The sequence below is a fragment of the Hibiscus syriacus genome, unplaced genomic scaffold (assembly GCF_006381635.1).
Source record: "Hibiscus syriacus cultivar Baekdansim isolate YM2019G1 unplaced genomic scaffold, ASM638163v2 tig00111954_pilon, whole genome shotgun sequence".
Taxonomy (NCBI): Eukaryota; Viridiplantae; Streptophyta; class Magnoliopsida; order Malvales; family Malvaceae; genus Hibiscus; species Hibiscus syriacus.
Window position 1 is genome coordinate 507,870 of NW_024063221.1, and position 23,090 is coordinate 530,959.

Here is a 23,090-nt window from a genome sequence, read left to right on the forward strand (position 1 = left end):
GAAAATTGTAGCTGCAGAGAATTTACATCTTGAGCAGTTAGATGTAAAGACAGCTTTCCTTCATGGTGATTTGGAGGAAGAAATCTATATGAGGCAACCAGAAGGCTTCATAGAGGCAAGTAAGAAAAACCTGGTATGCAGGTTGAAGAAGAGCTTGTATGGTTTAAAACAAGCTCTTAGACAGTGGTACAAGAAGTTCGATAGCTTCATGGGTAGCAGTGATTTTATCAGATGCCAAGCAGATCATTGTTGCTACATCAAGAAGTTCGACAACAACTTCATTATTTTATTGTTGTATGTTGATGACATTCTTGTTGCAGGTTCAGATATGCAAGAGATTATAAACTTGAAGGAAAAAATGTCAAAGCAGTTTGCAATGAAAGATCTAGGCTCTGCAAAGCAGATTCTTGGGATGAGGATCAAGAGAGACACAAAATCGGGGACTTTGATGTTATCACATGCTGAGTACATCAACAAAGTACTCTCCAGGTTCAACATGCAAGATGCTAAACCAGTAAGTACACCTTTAGGTGTTCATTTTAGACTCTCCAAAGAACAGTCACTAAAGACGGAGGAAGAACGTGCACACATGGTGAATGTGCCGTATACCTTAGCAATTGGAAGTCTGATGTATGCCTTGGTTTGTACTAGACCAGATATTGCTCATGCAGTGGGAGTTGTTAGCAGATACATGAATAATCCAAGCAAGGTGCACTGGAAGCAGTCAAATGGATCCTCAGATATCTGCGGGGTACCACAAACAAAACACTTTGTTTCAAATGTGGAGATACGATACTGACATGCTATGTAGATGTTGACTTAGCCGGAAATGTCGAGATCAGAAGAAGCACTACAGGGTATGTCTATACTCTAGGAGGAACTGCAGTGAGTTAGGTTTCTCAACTACAAAAGATAGTTGCTCTCTCCACAACTGAAGCAGAATATGTCGCTGTTACGGAAGCCAGCAAGGAGATGGTTTGGCTCCAAAGTTTCTTGGAAGAGTTAGGCAAGAAACACGAAAACAATGTCTTATATTGCGACAGTCAAAGTGTTATCCATCTAGCAAAGAATCCGTCTTTTCATTCCATAATGAAGCACATACAATTGCGATATCATTTTATCTGGTCTCTTCAGGAAGATGAGATTTTGAAACTTGAAAAGATTAGTGGAGCTCAAAATCCGGCAGACATGTTGACAAAGACGATGACTACGGACAAACTGAAGCTGTGTTCAGCTTCAGTTGGCATGCTAGAATAACCAGACTAGAAATGCTGCTGCATTGATCGAGGTGTGAAGAAAGATTAAAATCAGTCTTCAAGTGGGAGATTGTTAAACGCAAAAGTCAGAAGGGGGGGCGCATGCCTTTTTTCAACAAAGGCTTGATGCTTTTCAACAAATGGGGCACCGAATTCGGTACCTCAATTTTTTAATTAAAATATTTTTGGGTTAATTACATTTTAGCCACTGCATATTTTAGGATATTTACAAGATTAGTCTTTAAGCTTCAACTATAAATACCATAGCTCATTTAGCTTCTAAATCATCCCAAAATCCCAAATATCATTTTTTTCTCCCAATACTAAAGAGTTTAGAGAGTTCTCTTGTGAGTAGTGAGTGTTTTGTAAACACCTGTAAATTTTCTCTCTTTAGTAAAAGATCTGCAGCAGTCCGAAGATGTAGGCAAAATTGGTTGAACTCCGTTATCAATTTTGGGTATCATTTTTCCGCTTTTATTTCGCATTCTCACTAATCTGGTTATAGGAAATTACTCGTACTCGGTTTATTTCCTAACAACTCCTACCAAACACATCAAGCGTTCACCTCCATTCTCGTGTCTCCATATAAACCCCTTCGAAAACAATGTTCATGACGGATGATTCGAGATTCATCCTAGATTCTAAGCTGACATTGTAAGCGAATGAACTATCCTTGGATATGCCTAGGGATAGAAATCCTCCAAGACTTACAGTGTTGTTAAGTTGCTTGATAGAATTGACATCCTTTACTTCAAAGGATGCCAACTTGAGCAAGGAATTTGCATCGGCGGTGCCATCCTCATGGAATTGTATCAATGGTGCATCATCGGTTTCCTGCTCCCAATCTCCGAGATAAAAGGAGAGTTCATTTTTGAGCCTACTTCCCCTGTTTTCATCTGGTTTTAGTTCAGAAGCTGAGGCTAGAAAAGAGATGCAATGCTTTTGAATATCAGTGGACCGGTTGTATGTAAAGACCAATGAAGAATCAGGGTACATTTCATAAGGTTCTATAAAGGCAGTTATTAGCACAGCCAACTGTTCCAATATATAGAGAACAAGAAGAAAGAGTTGGACCTTCATTGCTGGATGGTTGATAAGACTGGGAGCTCGCCGGGATACTTTGTAAAAACGGAATCTGAGTTCAACTGATGGAATAAATTTTGTAAAGCATCAAGTGCTGACGAGATACCAGCGAATGCAGCTCAAAGGAAGGTTCAAAGGGACAGAAGAATCTCTTGTATGATTGCAAGATCGAATATACCAAGTCAACATCTCTCTTCCTGATATCAAAACATTTAGAAGATTGAAATACACCAAGTCGCTGATCAAACAAGACTCCAAAAGTGGCAAGTTTTTGTTCCCCCCCCCCCCCTTGATATCAGAAGATAGACTGTGCAAGCCTCTCTACATGTGACTTAATATTTCAAAACAATGCTTTGGAGAAACATATTTAAACCATCCACCTGAAAGTTATTAGCAATGGCAGTGGCGTCCCTCGTTTTCGTGATGTTGGTAACAGCTGCTTACATTGCCATGTTCTTGGTAACAGACAAAGCCCCAAGTCAACATCTCCTTCCCCAACTTGAATATAACAAAACCCAAAGTGGCATTAGAAATGTCTGGTAGTTAGTAGTCCCATATTTTAATATTGTATTGCGTATATTAGGAGAGGTTAGAATTATGAGTAGTTTAGGTATTGAATCAAAAAATAGTACATGATAAAATTTTGTTTTTCCTTATCTTGCTTAACTCGACATGATTGATCTCGGTTTAGACTTTACTGTTAACGGATATTCGAGGTTGGTCCCCAAAACTTATGGTGTCTTTAAAATGTGCACCAGATGGTCACCATCTCTAATCACCTCCATATCCTCAATTTCACCTCTTCCTTTGTTCAACACTTTACCACCAAATATCTCAAATTTCTTAGCACCAATCTCAAGCAATTCCTCAAAGCTCCCTGGAAGCAAAACAAACTTCCCAATGGTCTCTCCCTTTTCACGGCAGCTAATACCACTCTAGCTGAGTTAACTGCACTACCTTCACACCCTTTGGTTGATGAACTGACAATTCTAAATCTTTCTCCACATTTTGTTCAGCCAACATATTCCGAACAGAGAGTTGCGGAAACTACTAGCCGTATGCCTCGGACGGGATTGGCCTCTAGACGATCCATCTGTACTGTCAGCGGCTGCTGTGGTACCGATGATTGGCTCACTTGTAAACCTCCCAAGAAAGCGTGTCTCCTGCATCTCTGGAATCGACTTGATAGGTGGTGTTTTCTTCTTTTTACTTGTTGATTCGAATATTGTCTGTATTTCTTCGTGCCCTTGCTGCTCAGCTAGGTCCCTTGGTGTCCAACCTTGGAAATTGGGTTTATCGATATCGGCACCTTGTTCCAACAGGAACTTCACTATTTCAATGTTGCCTTCGCATACTGCAACGTGAAGAGCTGTGCAACCATTGGACCTAGGAAGTGCTACATATCCTCCGTAACGAATGATTTCTTTGAGTAAGTTCAAGTTGTTCTGCTCGGCTGCGGAGCAGGCAAACTGACCGACATCTGCACCATCGATGTTTGCCGAATTTTTCTTTAGCAGATTGGCTAATTGGTCATGGCCACCTACTATTGCCTCCCATAGAGGTACACTTCCTTCTGAGTCTGCAGAACATAGTAATGAGCCAAAAAACCTCTAAAAATTGGCTCCAGCTAAACAAAGTTAAGATCAACTTCTTTAAGCAAAATTGGTAGGATTAATACCTTTACATTTAGGATTGGCACTGTAATCTAGTAAGAGAAGAACACAGTTTTCGCTTCCTTTGGACGCAGCTATATGCTGATTTTATCGAAAACAATCACAAAAAAGTACTTAAAAGATTAGCACCATAGTCCTTTGAACTTTGGGGTCATAACAAAACCATAAGGTGAAGAATTTCACAAACCATTGTTGTCAGACTTATTAGCGTTGTGACCCTTCTTCAATAGCTGATGCAACAAGTCATCTCCCCCGACTGCGGCAGAGCAAATATTGAGAGGCAGATCCATTTGTCCGTGAGTAAGCATGTTCAGCGTCTCCGTTAAAACCCCTTCCAAAATTGGATCATCCATGTCTTTCAAATGCTGCTCCAAAAAGAATTCCATGATTAAAAGGATTGGATTACATTGGGCAAAGGATCATATTGTGAAGCACAACATGATTACCTGGAGGAGATTGTTCATGATTATGGTCCCATCTCCGACATTGGCCTGAACAATGTTAAGGAACGTAGTACGGTTTAGTCGCAGTATTTGGCACAATCATTTCGTACGAACCGTGAAGAGCTGCAGCCTATAACAAAGTACTCCAATCTCACCACAAAGATCACCTGCTTTAGCCTCTCCAACAACCTGAAAAACTGATGGTGTTAACTCGGTTAGAGCCGATTCATGGTTACTTTATTTGATAAAACTAGTGTTTGATTGATGCAACTTACATGATCAACTCCATTTTTTGGACCAACAGTTCCTGAGGCAAAGCAATCAATGATCATTTTTAAGAGAAAGTTTAAACTGAAACCAGATACCAAAATTTCGGACAATAAGAGAAAGAGTGTTCTATATTCTTACCACAGCGCCAGTGACAAGGATGTAAAAATCTGTAGGTGCTTCATTCTGTAGGATGACATCTTCTCTTGGAGGAAAATACTCGGCTTTCATTTCTGAGACCTTCAACATTTATTTACAAAGATATGTATAAAAAGTTCCACATAAGTTTAAGTACAAAAGCTTAGCAAGCTTGTAGTGGATTACCAGCTGAAACAACAAGAGAGTAGAAAAGATAATGTGAAATGCTCGATCGGATGGCTTTAGGAAGGAAATTGAGCGTCGCCTGATGCTGCAGCCCCTCGGAATCAGTCCGGTACTTCAGACATAAATGTGCAAGCATCAGCCCTTCATTGTAATGAAATAGTATCTGCGCGGACGTGTCAAAGACACGTATTACCACGATCATGACCACGAGCCGAGCTAAGTCGAGATGGACGGCAACGGCGGCGGCGTGCGAGAGTCCTCCTTGTTCTCTTTCACTCAACAAGGAAGTGGAAAATTCGAACCTTAAATACTAATTCCCAATAGTGTTTCCAATACTATGTAGGATTGAACATTACCAACAATATACAGTCAAACCGAGGTTGAAGAGCATGTAGAAAGTGTCGAATATCATCTCCTGAGTATTCACGGGATGCAGATCCCCATAGCCAACAGTTATGAGTGTAGTGATAGACCAGTATATGGATATAATTACAATTACATGAAAGTCCCTAATAATGCTACCATGAGGCCATCACACACAAATTAAGTTCTGTCATATACCTTTTTGACATTTTATACGTAGCCAGAGACGCCTGTTTTGAAAGTTAGATTGGAAGGCTTACCCCACTTTCCTTTCCACTAATAAAGAAAAGATATATGTTAATTTTTAAACAATATGGTATATTACTTTAAAAAAAATAGGATAAATTAGAAAAAATAGTCATTAAAAATATTTATAAGTTTCTCTCGAGGTCATCTAATTATGAAATGTTATATTATAATTATACTATTGACTCATAATATTTTAATCAGATTTTTATCAATCGTCATAAGTTTTTTGATGAAATGATAATGTAACATGTTAACTTAAAAATTAATCCCCAATATGACTAGATTACAATGGAAGAGTTACCAAAATGTAATAAGTCAATGATATAAATGATCATAATATTATATTCAATAGTTGAAAGGCATAAAGAGAAACTTATAATGATTATTTATGTGGTTTATATAAAAGTAAAATGTCACGTGCGAATGACATTGTTGATGTTTTACGGGACTAATGCGAAGGACATTGGGTTACCTTTTCTTGAAATAAATTGACTTTCATTTTCACGTGTAAAAGGTGGCTTGAAAACATCAATATGTAGGAAAGAAAGAGAAGATTAGTTTGTCGGTAAAGGAGGAATAGATGCTTATATAATTTTGGTAATGTACTTTGTTTATTCAAATACGAATTAAGTGTGATTAAGACAATAATTATTACTTTTAAAAGTTATAAATTTAAGAGTAGATTATACGTTTAGTAAATAAACTATCGGTTTTAATTTGTCTTAGTATCTAATTTTTTAATTTTTTAAATTCATACTTAAAATTTAGTTTTTATTTCATTTTAGTATTCCATTTAAAATTTAACGTTAAGTTTTAAAAACAATTGAAAGTTTAGGTTCTAAAACGGACTAAAACTAATAGTTTATGTATTAAATGTGTTAAGTTTTTAACGGCGGATACTAAAATGAAACAAAAACTAAACATTAGGTATGATTTGAAAAAATGAAATTTAAGATATTAAAACGGATCAAAATTAATAATTTAGATACTAAATGCATAATTTAACCTAAAATTAAACATGTGATCTACAAAAATATTTAACCATCTATCGTTAAGTTATTAAGATGTAATCACTAAAATTAATTGAAAATAATAATAAAAAAAATTAAATTCATTATTAAAAAGTGAGTGGAAGTCCTCGAGTTAGAAAAATATATCGGCTTCCTCGTCCATACAGAGTCGTGGGAAAAAATATTTTCCCATGTAAGGCATCCACTATATTATTTCTTGAACTAAGACTTCTTATTGGTCTGAAGACGCAGTTCACTCGTGGGATCTTCTCAATTTGTCTGAAGACGTTATGCAGTTGTGGAGTCTTCTTTATTTGCCTGAAGACGACATGCAGTCGTGGAGTCTTCATATTTAACTTGAAGACGCATGGAGCACCTGACATCTTTAGATTGATACTGTTTAATTCACCTTAGATGAGAAATAATCCCTGAGGTGGATTATATTGGGAATTAAAAACTCTCACATACATTATCTAGTTATTTTGCCAAAATATATCAACTGATCATCCTGCCTAAAAAAAGATTGGAATAAATAAAGCGGACACTCTATAGTAAGGGTTGCTGGAATAGTGGAGAATACACACCCAAACATCAATAAAGCACAAGATTATAAATGAAAAAGGGGCACATGAGGTTCCATTTTAATCCTAATTCGCCATGGATTAGGCACTTGGACTGCTTTTAATATTCTTATAGCTGTTGGATTCTCTTCTTAGTAATACAAAATATAAATTAGGGGCATTCAAATGCATTTTTTATATTAATTATTAGTTGATCAATAAGATAAAATATTAAGTTATGATCATCAATCTAGATTAAAAAATTAATTAATTAAATATGAATAATTAAATCACGTTTTAAACCAACAAAGAAGGCCTGGCAAAGAGTTTTAGCTAACTTTTGAGATAAATAATAATAGAGTACGTGTATACCTAAGAATCGAGATGTCTCACTGCTCCACTGTCAACTAACGGTGTAGAATATCTCAACTTGAAGGCTTTATTAAGTTATGGTGTGGGTACAACATTATTTATTTTCTTTCCCGATTTAATATGCGAAACACAGCACTCCAATTATAGAAAGCTTATTTGGATGTGTAATAAGCATCACCCAGTCTTTTATATTCACAGAAATTACAGGGAAATGCATGTGGGGGCATAAGGCTTTTGGTTGGACCAACGTCCTCAAAGTGCATGATTTTTGTATTGAATTATCACAAAACTTTGTTGACCGGGGGAGTCATGGACCTGAGAATTTGACAAGCTTGGACAATGCAGTAGACCATCTTGAAAACCAACTTCAGTCAACCTAGGCTTGCCCGTTGCCACGCGGCCTTTGACTATCGTATTAATGCCAGATTTCAATATGCATGGGCTGCAATTTGCCATGTGTTATTTATTGAACTTCAACTCTCAGTCACTTGCTGAAAAGACTTATTAATAATAAGTTATGTCTTATACCTATTAACTTTTCAATTAATTCCTTCATCAAATGGTCTTAACTCCTCGTCAAAAGGTTATAACCTTTTGATTAATTTCATCTCCTCTATAAATAGACTAGTTAAGGCAAAAATATTAGGAACACAAGTTACATCATGCAAGGTTAAAATGTTGGAATAGGAAAACACTTAAAAATTCCTTCCAAATTCGTTCTTTCCGGTGATAGAGAAAGGCAAGATTGTGTTCGACTGATCACTACGATTGTGCTTACTGTTGTGGTCGTTTGTTGTTATATCCTGGGAGACCTACGTCCAACGTTACTCAAAGCACTGAGGAAATGACGAATCAATCTTACAGAAATTGTTCATACAAGCCTCAACAAAACTTTCTCTTCTATTTATCTGAATCCGATCATCCTTGATTTCATGTCCACATATGAGTAACCAATCTCGTTCCTCTATTTTAATTCTTTATTTATTTTGATTTGTTCAATTATATAATAAATATTTCTTTATTTTTATTACTTTATGTCTCAGATTAACCATTTTGTCTAACAATCTTAAGACAAATTATTTATTCTTTTAATTCAAAACATACTTACGTTTTAATGTAAGTCAAACATACCATAGATAACGAACGAACCAGTGGGGAAGTGTGGTCTGTGATGATTTTTTTTTTCAATCTACAATTCAAAATTGATGGAGACTGTTTAATTTTAATTTTTTCTTGGTCAAATCTTCAAGTGGTTCATTGGTGCATGTCATGGAAGGATGGAATTGGTGTCAGGTACCCTCGAATATTATTTATTTACTCTTTTGGAAAATTTTAATTTGTATAGTATAATAAATTGCATATTACTTAATTCGTGTCTTTCCTATACGATACCTTTGATCTCATTATTTTTTAAACTAGGAACTACGAATTACCTACCTTTGAAATCAACAATGAATAAAATTTTCAATTTGCAAAATTAGAAAATGGAAAAGTGAAACATTGATGCTATAGAATAAGGCATCAAAATTAATTTTATACACATAATTGTGTCAGGTTTTGTATTTTTGTTTAGGGTTTTAATTTTATTAAAACCTAGCGTTTAATAGTTTCAATAAAATGGTTTTGATTGTGAATTTCTGTTTTCGGGTTTTAGTTTTACTAAATTCCCGCCGTTTAACATAAATTACTCGTTGTGATTGATTTGGTACCGAAACAAAATTGTAATATGTTATGAATAGAAGATTTGTTTTAAGATTTTAATTCTGTCATCCAAAAGAATTGTTCAATTTATTTTTATAACAAAAATCGTTTGAAAGTAACAACATTGTTGTTTAACAAAATCGGATGATAAAATAAATTGAATTAATGTTCAATTTATTGTTGGAATTATTACCAATCTAGTTTCGTGGTTTAAATGAAACATTAGGTAATTCGATCAATTCAATTAAATCATGATATGGAATGATTTTTCTATACTTCGAATAAAATTCAATGATATCGATGAATGTGGTTCATAATGAGAAACATGTTAAATTCTATGGATATAATTTCAAAACATGGAAACGATGGATGTTACATTTGACCATGTTGAATATGATCATATATGTGCATGATGATCTTCCTATTATTAGAGAGGATGTGGTAAATGTTATTATTGTAGTTAATGTTGTTAAAGCTTCAAATCATTCTATGCTGGAATCACATCTTGAAAGGATTATCGGATACATTATATGAAGTGTATATTATCCATAAAACGACTAAAGAATTATGGATGGTATTGTGCCATGAATTAAGAGAATTATATTAAATGAAATAATTAACGTTGTGCTAAGATGTTATAGGTTGTCATGGGACATGCGGGGGAGTTATTTTATTAGTTAATTACCTTTTAAATATGGTATCCCACAAGAAAAAGAACAAGACTCCATAAAACGTTCCAACAACTACTTGAAAGTATGGGGGTGTATTGCAAAGGTAACTACTACAAATAATTTTGAAGCATATTCCTGAATGGCTAAAGCCTGTGTCAAAATAAACATATATTGTGATAACCAAACAAAAATTAGTAGAGCACATAATATAATGTATAATAGTTATGTGCCATTGGCACAATACCATTAGACAACCGATCTCAAATTAAGAGTTATATTAATTGATTTTGTAAGATCAAAAGATAACAATGCGGATCCGCTAACCAAAGGGTTAAATGAGATCAAGTTGATAAAACATCGAAAGGAATGTGACTAAAGCCCATGAATATTTAAGGCGCTATGTGAAGGAAAACCCAACTTAGTTTACTAGAGATCCCAAGATCTAAGTTCAATGGGACAACTTACTTGCATAGACCTTGTGTGGTCACTGTAGGGGTTCTTATCATAAGTCTATTCCTATGATGAAAACAATGACTAAAATGTGGAAAATGTTAAGCAATGCTTTTAATAACCACTATGTGTTTCGGTGACAGAACAACATAAGTCATCTATGTGAGAGTGAAGTGGAGATGCTTCAAGGAGGCTATTGGGGCATAATTCTCTAAGCTCTTGTAGAACCAGAATATGTTCACGACTATATAGACATAACCATAAGAACCAAACTCTTATCAGGCAGATACTTATGTGAGGTATGTCATCACTTACACAAACGACATGACAATTTAAAGACATCACGTCTATTGGAAAAGAAATGAGGTAAACATACTTTCATAAGGGAAGGTTCAAAGGGGGACGCCTACTTATCCTATACAAATATTGAACGTAGAATCTATCACCATATCGAGTCCGTTTGAAATAATCAATGTCATTCATGTGGGGTACTGGAAAATTATGAATTAATTGAATAAAATTGATGCTCTTTATGATAAATGGTGTCACTTGGTTTAAAGTTCCATCCATTTAATTATACATATTAGCTTTTCAACTAATCCCTTCATCAAATGATTTTAACTCATCGTCAAAAGGTCATAACCTTTTGATTAATTTCCTCTCCTCTATAAATAGACTAGTTAAGGAACAAATCTTAGAGACACAATGTAATCCCCTCAGACCGATGTGGGTAACCCGATCCGATTTGGAGTGTCACATTAGGGCCACCGGAGCGACCCACCATAAAAATATCGAAAAATTTAAAACTTTTATAAAAAATGTAACTTATAAAATGATTTATCAGTATGTGCAAATAAAATAGATTTTTAGACTCGTATATAAAACAAATTACAATTACATGCCCCCTAATCACATGTACAATACTCTGCAAGCAACGCCGAAAGATCTTCCTTACTGATGTCGATAGATGCACTGGTACGATTCTTTTAACCTGAAAAGGTGAGTAACAGAGTGTGCTTTGGAAAGCTCAGTAATACAGAACTACCAGATGATGCTGAAGAACATGCATATACAGATAAACATATATTTTCTTATTGGTTTCGAACATCCATAGATTTTTAGGCTGAGCTGAGATCCCATTGATATCTCAGGTAGTAACAGATAATATTCAGTTCAAATGGAAATATTTCGGATGTCTAGGTTCAGGATATTAGAATAGGTTATCTAGTGTGTTCCCATAAAACCAGTAAAAAGATACATATCTTTTTAAAACATATATATATACACCCCCATCCTTTCACAATCTATTTGTGTAGGTTCCCCGTAACCATACACCCCGCACAACCAGTGAGGCCCTGAGCACACAGCCGAGAAGCCTACAAATATACTTCCTCCAACAATAAACCCCCATATAAAACATTTTTCCGTCAATAAATGAGATATCAGAAATCAAAACAGAATTCAGATCAGATATCATAATAGAATCCAGATCAGAAATCAGAACAGAATTCAGGTCATGTATCAGAACAAAATTCAAGTCGAAATCAGATAAAATATTTATGTGATTAGGGAACACAATAGTGTTTACAGATATTATTCAGAGGTACTGGATAATCTTAGTAGGCGAAGAAACACGGATCTTCAGCATACCGATAGAATACCGGAAGGTAGAATCACTATTGGAAGAGTTCATTAACTGATTGAATCATCAATTATTCAGAATGTGAATTGAGCTGATAAGGAAGAAATGAAGGTTCAAGACATTTACAATCTATGTCGATTGATCGAATTATCGAACAACTCTTAGATGAATAGTTCTCAGAACTAATACTTATCGACTGGTCAATTCGTTATCCTTCCAGGGTATTTACACTTTAATACCAAATATTCTTGTCCATAGTTCATCTTCTGCGTCATCACTGAAGAGATCTTAAGGAGACGAACATATATTCTAATGTCTTTATTTCATTTCCATGTTTCCACTATACCAGGAAATGCCGACGTAATTGATTTATGGTTCATAATCCATAGGGATGATACATCATGTAAGTTCAACTGAGTTTCCAGGCTTATCCCAATCACTAACTTAATCCTCAGTCCTTGAGATTACTTAGTTCATTTAGTATTCAAGTCCATTCCAGCTTCTTCGGGATTTTCCAAAGTAAGACAGACACTTCTGAATTTCAGATACATATTGTACTTTTGTTCAATTCAATTTGATCTTCGTGGTTGATTTCTCTAACGAATATTCATTTCTTAGTACCAGATGTGATCTAGAGTTGAGCTGAGTACTTCCGAAATTATCACCAATCCAAACTTGAGGAGATGAACACACATTCAAGTGATATCTATATCATTCAGGTACTGACATGTCATTAAGGTTGATCGGCTCACTTAAGTTGTGTTCCATAACTTTTAAGGGTATTACAACACCCATATTTACTTGGATTCCTTAATTAATCCAAAACATCTACTTAGTCTAGTCATAAGGGTATTTTGGTAATTTTGGTGTTTAGTTCTATTCCATTCATTTCAGAGCTCGAGGATAACCAATCATTCCTGAGCTTGGTGATATTATTGAGTCATTTCCATTCTAGGAATATTCTTGTCATTTTATAGATCCAGTGTATTACAATCATTTCTGTCCGTCTGATCTTATTATCGAATTCAAACTTATCATTTATTTCAGTCATTTCGACAATTTACAAAAGAACACCCCCGATAAATTGTTCTTCAGGTATTTACTCATAATTCGGATATTTTCGGGTCAAGTGCTTTCTTAGATTTTACAAACGGAATATCATGAATTTTTCTGTACAAAGACAGGATCTTAACAATTAAATCCGTAATTTATCGAGTTAAATACAAATCCTCAAAGTACTTTCTCATTCCGGGTCAACTCGGACTATTTTCAAGGGTATTTTCGTAATTTCTTAACCAAATAGTTTCAGCATTAATTCTTTACGAAAATAAATATAATTTAGAGATCCTATGGTTAATTTCCCGAACATTCTCTGATCTTAAAATGATTCCGTAACAGACTTCTAGTATCTTGCATAAACCCTCTTGGGGTTAAAAATCGATTATCCAAATTTCCTAAGCAAAACTAGTATTTCTATGCACATCAGTAGTTTCATCAAATCAATATGTCTTTACAACTTCTTATCCAACTTCCATGGTCAATTCTTGTCTTTTTACAACATAAGGGTATTTTCATAATTTTACCTAATCAAAGTACTCTCATAATTTATCATCCAAGTACCTTCAATGAGATAAATTATAGTTTATCTATTCAGGATTGATTCCTTTATCACTTAATCACGACTTGTAATTCAATAGAATCTTAACTAATTTATCACTTATACTGTATTTGGTTCAAATCCATCCATAATCAAACAGGCATAATAGACCAATAATATACATTCATGCATTTATCCATTATCAACATGTTTCATAAAGCATAAAGAGGTAGTACTGTATTACCTAGATTTCTGTGCAATACTGATTGACGATTAAATTCCATTCGAACGCCCTCGATCCTTAATTCAACTTCCAATATTTTCCTCACGATCCAGGCCATCAAAATTACTAACTTGTATCAAAATAATTTCCCTCGCCATAAAGATAGCTTATTAGAATTTAAATAATAATTTGGAAACCCAATTTGTATAATAGAATACTTGTGGGTCTACTTTAATAATTAATCACTAAAATTAGAGACTGAACCGAAATAATTTACACTATTGGGCCATAACAAAAACTAATGGAAACTAGGAGACAAGGCCAAGTTCTTACCAAACCCGGATGACCTCATGACGCGATTTTCCACTTTATTTTCCTAGACACCACCCACGTGATTTTCCTAGAATCATAACCCCATTTTCCCCACATTTCAATCTCATTTATTAAGGCAAAAAGTAAATCCTCATTGAGCACTCCAAGAGATTCATGAACGTGTTCATGCAAAACCCTTTTAGCCAAACTTGCATCAGTTCTTTGCTATGTTTTTTTTACTATCTTGTTCCTGGTTCGAGCTTTGAACTCATCTAGAAATGGATGTAAATCAAGTGAAAGCAAGCTCCCACCTGGTCCACGACAACTGCCAATCGTCGGCAATCTCTTGGATCTCGGGCATAACCCCCACAGGTCATTGGCTAAGCTTGATCAAATTCATGGCCCCGTTATGAGTCTCCAACTCGGCAGCTTATTCACTGTCGTCGTCTCATTGGAAACAACAACAAAAGAAGAACTACAAAAACAAGACCTCATGTTCTGTAATCAAACCGTTCCCGATGCTCTCCGAGCCTACCAATTTATGGATTTTGGCTGTTGTTTATACCCGTTTCGTCACTTTGGAGAACTCTTCGCAAAGTCTGTGTTATCCATCTTTTCTCTAATCTTAAACTCGATCCCAACCAGTACCTGTGTCGGGAGAAGATTCATGAACTGATCGATACTGTTCACAGAAGTTGCCTTAAAGATGAAGCCATTAACGTAGGCCAAGCTACTTTTGATGCTTCAATTAACTTGTTGTCCAACACCATTGTTTTAAAGAAGGTACAAGACAGACGAACCTTGCACTGGCTATGTCTAACATTACACTTATCAGCTGCTAATCCCAACCTCAAAAGGAAAGTAACATCATCTGTGTACTTCTCAAGTTTATCATAAACACTAGTGGCAGCACGATACAAATCAAAGGCCATTTGTTACTTTCCATCATCTTCGAATAACACATGCATCAATATAGAGTTGAGCAACATCATCGGGCAAAGCATTCTCCAAAGCACGGGTAGCCTTGGCAAGTGAAAGTAGACGCAGGTTGTAGTTGCTTGTGTTCCTTCTCCACCAGAAAGAAAATTGAATCGGCGTTATTAAATCCCCAAAACCGCTCACTTTGTTTTATTATCTCATGTCTCTATCTTCAGTTTTTTTCTTTCCAGTTGGTATGAGTTAAAAATAATACCAAGGCTTTGGTGGATACAAAAGCTGGCCGAAAGTGGAAGCTCAAAGCAATGGATTCCAGCCATGGCTGCATTATCCTTACTTTAATGCAACCACCACCATTATTCTACTGAAATCATAAAATAAAGAACAACTCTCCCACTTATGGTCTCCATTTTTCATATTATAACATTAATAATAATAAAAAATTAACATCAATCAATAATGGATAGAATTCACCTGAATTCTAGAGTCTCTAAACCCAAAGAAAGGTAAAATTATACTTATAGTCCTCAACCTTCTCAAAATTCCTTGATAACCAAAATTTTAATTAGACACTTCTATAAATATTATATGAAATTTTAACTCATAGATTGGGGTGTTACACACAAGTTACATCATGGAAGGTTAAAATGTTGGAATAAGAAAACACTTAGAAAACACAAGTTACATCATGGAAGGTTAAAATGTTGGAATAGGAAAACACTTAGATTATATAACAAATATTTATTATTATTATTATTATTATTATTATTATTTTATGTCTCAGATTAACCATTTTGTCTAACAGGGCTAATATGAGGGGATTTAGGATAAATCCATAAATCTTGTTGGAAGCATTGGTCCATGTTTGAGTTGGATTGAGCTTGGTTTGAGCCCAATTTGAGATAAAAACGATATTTTTGAATTGAGACTAGAGTTTGGGGACTAAGGAAGTAATTATGCCATTTAGTTTTAGAAAAGAAGAAAACCATTAGAATGGTGATGCAACCGTGTAACTTGTTCCACTCCCTCATTTCCTAAAGCTTGTCTTCTTTTTATTCTCAAAGACTTTCATTCTCCTTTGTAACATCCTCAAATGTGTTAGCTTTATCCTCTTGCATCAGTAGCCCGAATTAACGAATGTAAGATCGTCAATCAACATTCTTAGAGCTTCCTCTTGCGCCCACAAAATCAAATGTGTTAGCTTTATCCTCTTGCATCAGTAGCTCGAATTAACGAATGTAAGATCGTCAATCAACATTCTTAGAGCATCAGTGGCCATAAGTGAGGGTTTAATGTGGGTTTAAAGACTCATAGTGAATCAGGGATTTAAGCCTTGGGAAGTATTCTTAATCTCATTCTAAATTCCAAAATAAGTTAATAACTCATTTACTTGTCTTATGATTAGTGAAAGATATTGGCGAAAGTTCAAAGAGCAAGAAAAAGATCATGCTTGGTTGACTTGAGGATGTTTCCAGCAACTTAGAACTAAAGTAACACATTCTAACTCTCATATACCACTTGTGAGCCATTAGATGTGTTTGTTGGCTCGTATTTGTTCATTAAGCATTTAAGTGCATTCATGGTTGATTATAACATTTAATGTTGTACAACATGACAAATAACTTGTTATGACCCCTATAAGCTGACATAATCCTTAAATAATGTTTAAGAGCCTTAGAAAGGTAAAATGAGTAAAATAGCTAGATACTCATTTTCTTCCGGGTGTCACTTTGATTTTCCTTTTTATTTACACTTTTGTTACGATATTTTATATATATAGTATTTATATTATACATAGGGTACTTATATATTATTTTACAATTATACAACAGATATCGTATAATATATTATATTCAATATATAGTTCTATACATATATTATATTATATATGGTATATTATTTATATGTTATATAATATATTTATATATCATAGTATATTTGTCGCAACCGTCTTTCAGTTGAGCCCCAGAATTGGGCTTCGACTTAGAAAAATGTGGATTGGAGTCGCCACCGATCATTTATTTAAAAATAAATGGGTTGATCGGATACCCTATTTCTTACATGATCTGCGTCTTACCAGAAATATGTCGGGCTCGGGAGTCGGTTACGGTCAATGAAGGATTAGCACCCTTGAAACCGCCCTTTCGGTACTACGTAATTTCCAGTTGTCTTAATTAAGAAAAATAACTAGTTAAATTAAAAGGTAAAGTTTCGACCCTAATTACTTACCCTTGATTGATTTGAAAATATCCTTTAAAAAAATCGAGAAATGTGTTAGATAAACAAGGTAAAGAAAACAAATAAGATACATGGGAAAAATAAAATAAATAAGTAAGATAAGAAAAAAAATAGTAAAGTAATAATTATATATAGTAATATTTGAAAAAAAGGAAAAAATATATAAATATATATATATATATATATATATATATATATATATATATCAAAGTATTAATAAAATAAATAAGCTATATATATACACCAAATACTTAAAATTAGAAAAGCTACCCTCCCAATTCACCGAAAGTGGGGGGCTTTAGTAAGAAATAAGACAAAAAAATGGGCCCTCTAGGTTAGTAGTATATAATATAATGTTTAATAATAATAATGATAAAGACACAAGGTTTTTTTAAAAAAATAATAATAATAATAATGAATAAAAAAAAAAATAATAAAAAATAATATAAATATATAAAGTTATAAGATATATTACATAAATAAAGAAATAATTAATAAAAAATTAAGAATATATATATTTAATAATAGGTATATAAATAAACTATTAAAAGTATAAAAAATATATACGACTAGATAAAGATAATTACAATATATATAGTAATATTAGACTTATAAGTAAAATATTAAAGAAATATATATATATATATATAATAATAATATAGTAAAAAAATAAATGAAAATAATTTAATATATATATATATATACATATAATAATAATGAATAATAAAAATAAATGAATAAAATATCATATAATAAATAAAGGGACTAATATAGATTTTTAAAAAGCTCTTCCCCTCCTTTAACCGAAAATCAAACCGGTTTTTAAAAATAAGCCTCGGGGTAGATCTAGGTTCGAAACTTCGAAACCCCACCCATTTTGGTCATCGGCGCAACCCACGTTTTGGGTTATTCGAACCAAATCTCAAGAAAAATAACGTTCACATGCAAAAGAAAGAAAAAAAAATGCTACCTTTTATTTCATTTTCGAATCCTTTACAATAGTTTTGCCTTTGTATCTTCCCGTGCTTTCCTCTATGTTTTGTGTGTAAATCGTGTGTTACAATGGTGAGTTACAATAACTATTTATAGTGCTTGTGGATCCTATCTTTAGGAATTTAAATCTTAGTAGAACTCTATCCTATTTTTAGGAGTTTGAATCCTAGCAAAATTTTATCCTATTTTTAGGAGTTTGAATCCTAGTAGGACGAAAATGTGTGTTGACAGCTGCCCCTCTTTGCCCATAGTCGTATAACGGGGATAGGGCAAAGATTAAAAGACACACTTTTTGTTCAGTGGAGTTGAAAATTAACTCTGATGTTTCAATAACTCCCTGTCGAATTGAGTTACTGATGACTCCTCCATCGTGAAGTCGAGTTCATCTTGAAATGATATGAAATTGAAGCCGTAGTTTGGAATTTGAATCAGCACGTGGCTTCCCGTTACCCTTCGGTCTTCTTCTCGGTTTAAAGACCTTGGATCGGAATCGAACTTAGAAATCTTCATTGACATATAGCTTTTTCTTGACTTAAGTTATGTTGTTTGAAAATGGTTGCTTGTCACTAAGGCACGGCTAACCCAGGTCATCTTCTCGACTTGAAAACCTCGATTGCAACCGGAAAGTAGTACGATTGATGTGTCATCGAGCTGAATGGAGTCGAACTCGACAATTTTGATGGCAGATAATCCTTCTTTGAGTTGGATATCCTTCGTCGTGAAGTTGAAATCCAAGTAAGTAGCATTGTTCCGAGTCCAATATCCTCCGTCGTGAAGTTGAAATTGGCTCTGGAACGGGAAATTGTTTGTTGACAACCAGCTGTCCCTTCGTTGTGAAGTTGAACTTGTGTTGTCTCGAGTCCAATATCCATCGCTGTGAAGTTGAAATTGACTCTGAATGAAATTTTGTTGACAAGCAGCGGTCCCTTCGTCGTGGAGTTGAACTTGCGTTGTCTGGAGTCCAATATCCTTCGTTGTGAAGTTGAAATTGGCTCTGAGATTGGGAAGTTGTTGTTGACAAGCAGCGGTCCCTTCGTCGTGAAGTTGAACTTGCATTGTCTGGAGTCCAATATCCTTCGTTGTGAAGTTGAAATTGGCTCTGAGATTGGGAAGTTGTTGTTGACAAGCAGCGGTCCCTTCGTCGTGAAGTTGAACTTGCGTTGTCTGAAGTCCAATATCCTTCGTTGTGAAGTTGAAATTGGCTCTAAAATTGAGAAGTTGTTGTTGACAAGCAGCGGTCCCTCGTCGTGAAGTTGAACTTGCGTTGTCTGGAGTCCAATATCCTTCGTTGTGAAGTTGAAATTGGCTCTGAAATTGAGAAATTGTTGACAACCAGCCGTCCCTTCGTTGTGAAGTTGAACTTGTGTTGTCTCGAGTGTCACGATATCCTCCGTCGTGGAGTTGAAATCGCGGATGTTTGGCTTCGAGCTAGACATCCTTCGTCGTGAAGTTGAAATCTATTCTCGAGCAAATTGTGTCGTTTCAAGAGAAACTGTCTCAAGGGAGACAAAATTTGTTTGAAGGAAAATATATTCAAAGATTTCGTTAAATTGTTTTCAAAGTTTATGTTTGGAGAGAAACTGTCTCAAGGGAGACAAAATTCGTTTCAAGGGAAACTATCTCAAGCGAGATAAAATTCATTTCAAGGGAAATGTTTTCAATGTTTATGTTTCAAGAGAAACTGTCTCAAAGGAGACAAAATTTTCTGTTTCGAGGGAAACTATCTCAAGAGAGAGAAAAAAATCATTTCAAGGGAAATGTTTTCAATGTTTATGTTTTAAGAGAAACTGTCTCAAGGGAGACAAAATTTTCTGTTTCGAAGGGAAACTATCTCAGGAGAGAAAAAATTAATTTCAAGGGAAATGTTTTCAAGAGAAACTGTCTCAAGGGAGATAAAATTTTCTGTTTCGAGAGAAACTATCTAAAGCAAGATAAAATCTTCTTAAAAAAAACAGCCTTGAGTGAAATGAAATGCCTTCTTTCGAGTGAAAACGGTCTCAAGCGAGACAAATCTTGTTTTAAGAAAAACAATCTTGAGTGAAATAAATCTTCTTTCGAGAAAAATAGTCTCAAGTGAGACAAAGTATGTTTTAAGAAAAACAAATTTGAGTGAGATAGTCATCTGCATTAAATGAGACTGTCTTAAGTGAGACAAAGTTTATATTGGAAATGTTGAATCTGGAGATGAATGTCGATCTTTAAATCTGTCGAGTTGGCTTTTAATCTCATCTTCTCCTGAAAGATCTGTAAAATGTATATGGATGTAACTATCCTGATGATGTATGCTTGATGTATGCCCAAATGAAATTTATTTGCTGTTGAATTTGCCCTCAAGGGAGGAAAAATCAAGGTTTTTATTGCTCATGATGATGAATTCAAAGATGCAAATTTCATGCATCATGTATGTACGTGTTGATGTATATGTTGAGATGTGAGGGGAATGGCTGCGTGTGCAGTCTTCATTCTGACTTAATTCATCTTCATTTCCACCAGGGTGTACTCTTGCAGACCTCAAGACAATTTTTCCTTCCCTTATCAAATTTTGCCCCAAAGATGGTTTCCTTTGCCTCTGTTTCGATCTTGAGCTTCAGAGCAATATTTGTTGAATTCCAAGATATGCTTCCAGAGAACTTATCTTGTTTGAAAATGCTTTTCTTCTTTCGAATTTTCAAAATTTTGAAAAATATCAAAAAGAACTTTTGAAAAAGTTACCTCTTTCTAGGTTTCATAATTGAAGCAAATCATAAAACATGAGTTCATTGGATATCAAAAGAATCAAACACTCTTTTAATCTTTGATAGCTACAAATCTTTGACAAATATCAAGATCGAAAAGTTGGTCTAGAGGTAGGTTTGTTTCATCGATTTGGTTATCGTGAAGATCATGGCATGCCCCACTTTCTTGATTTGGTATTTTGATCAGAGGCGAACAAAATGACACAACTAGCATAATCAATGACTAGACCTTTCAGAACACTTCTGTTTCAGTTCTCTGAAATCTTCCATTTGTTCAAGTTTCGTAAGCTCTTCTAACAAAGGTAGTGCAAAAATATCGGTCTAAAAAATGAAATCTTCCATAAAGTCGGGGCGTTCAACCAATTGCTTTAGAGGGACAGCTTATAATCACTTTTATCAGGTTTAACTGAAGGGTTCATCTCATCACAAAGTCTTTGACCTGACAAAAGCAGTGGAGAAAACATCGAATTTCCAAGTGTCCGAGCAATGTCATGATTTGAATGTAATCTATTCATAAAGCCAGGCTTTCGAGTTTCGTCTATAACCAATTGGCTTAGTGGAATAGCTCAGCTTTAGAGGGACAAATCACTGAAGGGTTCGTCTCATCACAAAGTCTTTGGCCTGACAAAAGCAGTGGAGCAAACACCGAATTGCCAAGTGTCCGAGCAGTGTCACAGTTTGAACATAATCTATTCATAAAGCCAGGGCTTTCGAGTTTCCTCTATAACCAATTGCCTTAGTGGAATAGCTCAGCTTTAGAGGGACAAATCACTGAAGGGTTCATCTCATCACAAAGTCTTTGGCCTGACAAAAGCAGTGGAGCAAACAACGAATTGCCAAGTGTCCGAGCAGTGTCATAGTTTGAACATAATCTATTCATAAAGCCAGGGCTTTTGAGTTTCCTCTATAACCAATTGCCTTAGTGGAATAGCTCAGCTTTACGGATTTAATTTCTTAAGATTGTCAAGAAGAACCTGTTATAGTCTAGGTGTTTTTGAAAGTCAAGGGATCTCATCTTTAGAGTTCAATTTCCAAACAACTGACCTAAACTAGATTTGCTTACTCGACTATTCCATATGTGAAGATCATTATCATCCCTGAACATCATAAACAAGGGTATAAACCAATTAGTTTTGCAATCTCATGTGCTAGTTGCCCTATTCTGTTCGCTCTTAATACGTGTCTGAATACCAAACCTTGGATGGACTCTTCATGAGAAGAGAAAACTTAGCTCGGTAAGAGAAAAATATGTAGTATGATGTATCTTTTAAATTAGGACCAATGGGTCTTTGTTTTGCAGGGTTCAATCTTGTCATTTGTCAAAGATTTACAACCTCAATTATTAAACAATTTTTAATTGAAGTGATATTCAAGGAATTCAAGATTAAAATTTGCTCATCTCCTAAGAACGAAGCATTTTATTTAAAAGGTTTTAACGTCAAGTGACTTAAAAATGTTCACGCATAAGAAGTACGAAAGAAAAACAAGTTCAAACAAGATGATATACTTGATAATGCAACAAAATTCCTAATGGATGCCCCATATGACTCTCGATCAGAATGCCCCATTACATATTGAAAGTGAATACCCCTGAATCGATCAAATCTTGGACCTTACGTTCCAATGCCCCACAATTCTCAGTGGTGTGTCCTGAGCTCCCAATATGATAGCTGCATACGGCGTTAATATCATGACCTTCAGGATATGGGGCCTGTCTAGGTTTGGATTGAACTAGAGTCACAAGATTTTTCTCAACTAGCGTTGGGAGTAACTCCTCATATGTCATTAGGATTGGACTGATGCAAATCTTTTCTTTCCTTGGTCCTCTCTAAGTTTGTTTAGAAGTACTAGACGGTACAACTGCAACAGTTTTTGGACTTGAGACCGTAACACCTTTGTTGGCGTTGTAGGTACTGACATTGTTGATATCTCTCTCAATTTTTCCTTGTTTTATAGCTAGCTCGATCATCTCACCAGCCATAACTAGATCTG

At 34.9% G+C, this 23,090-nt stretch overlaps 1 pseudogene; it reads right to left on the minus strand.

Annotated features, from left to right (window-relative positions):
* Positions 1-1,817: 1,817 nt before the first annotated feature.
* On the minus strand, positions 1,818-15,128 carry LOC120173501 (annotated as a pseudogene).
* Between the last annotated feature and the right edge of the window lie 7,962 nt (positions 15,129-23,090).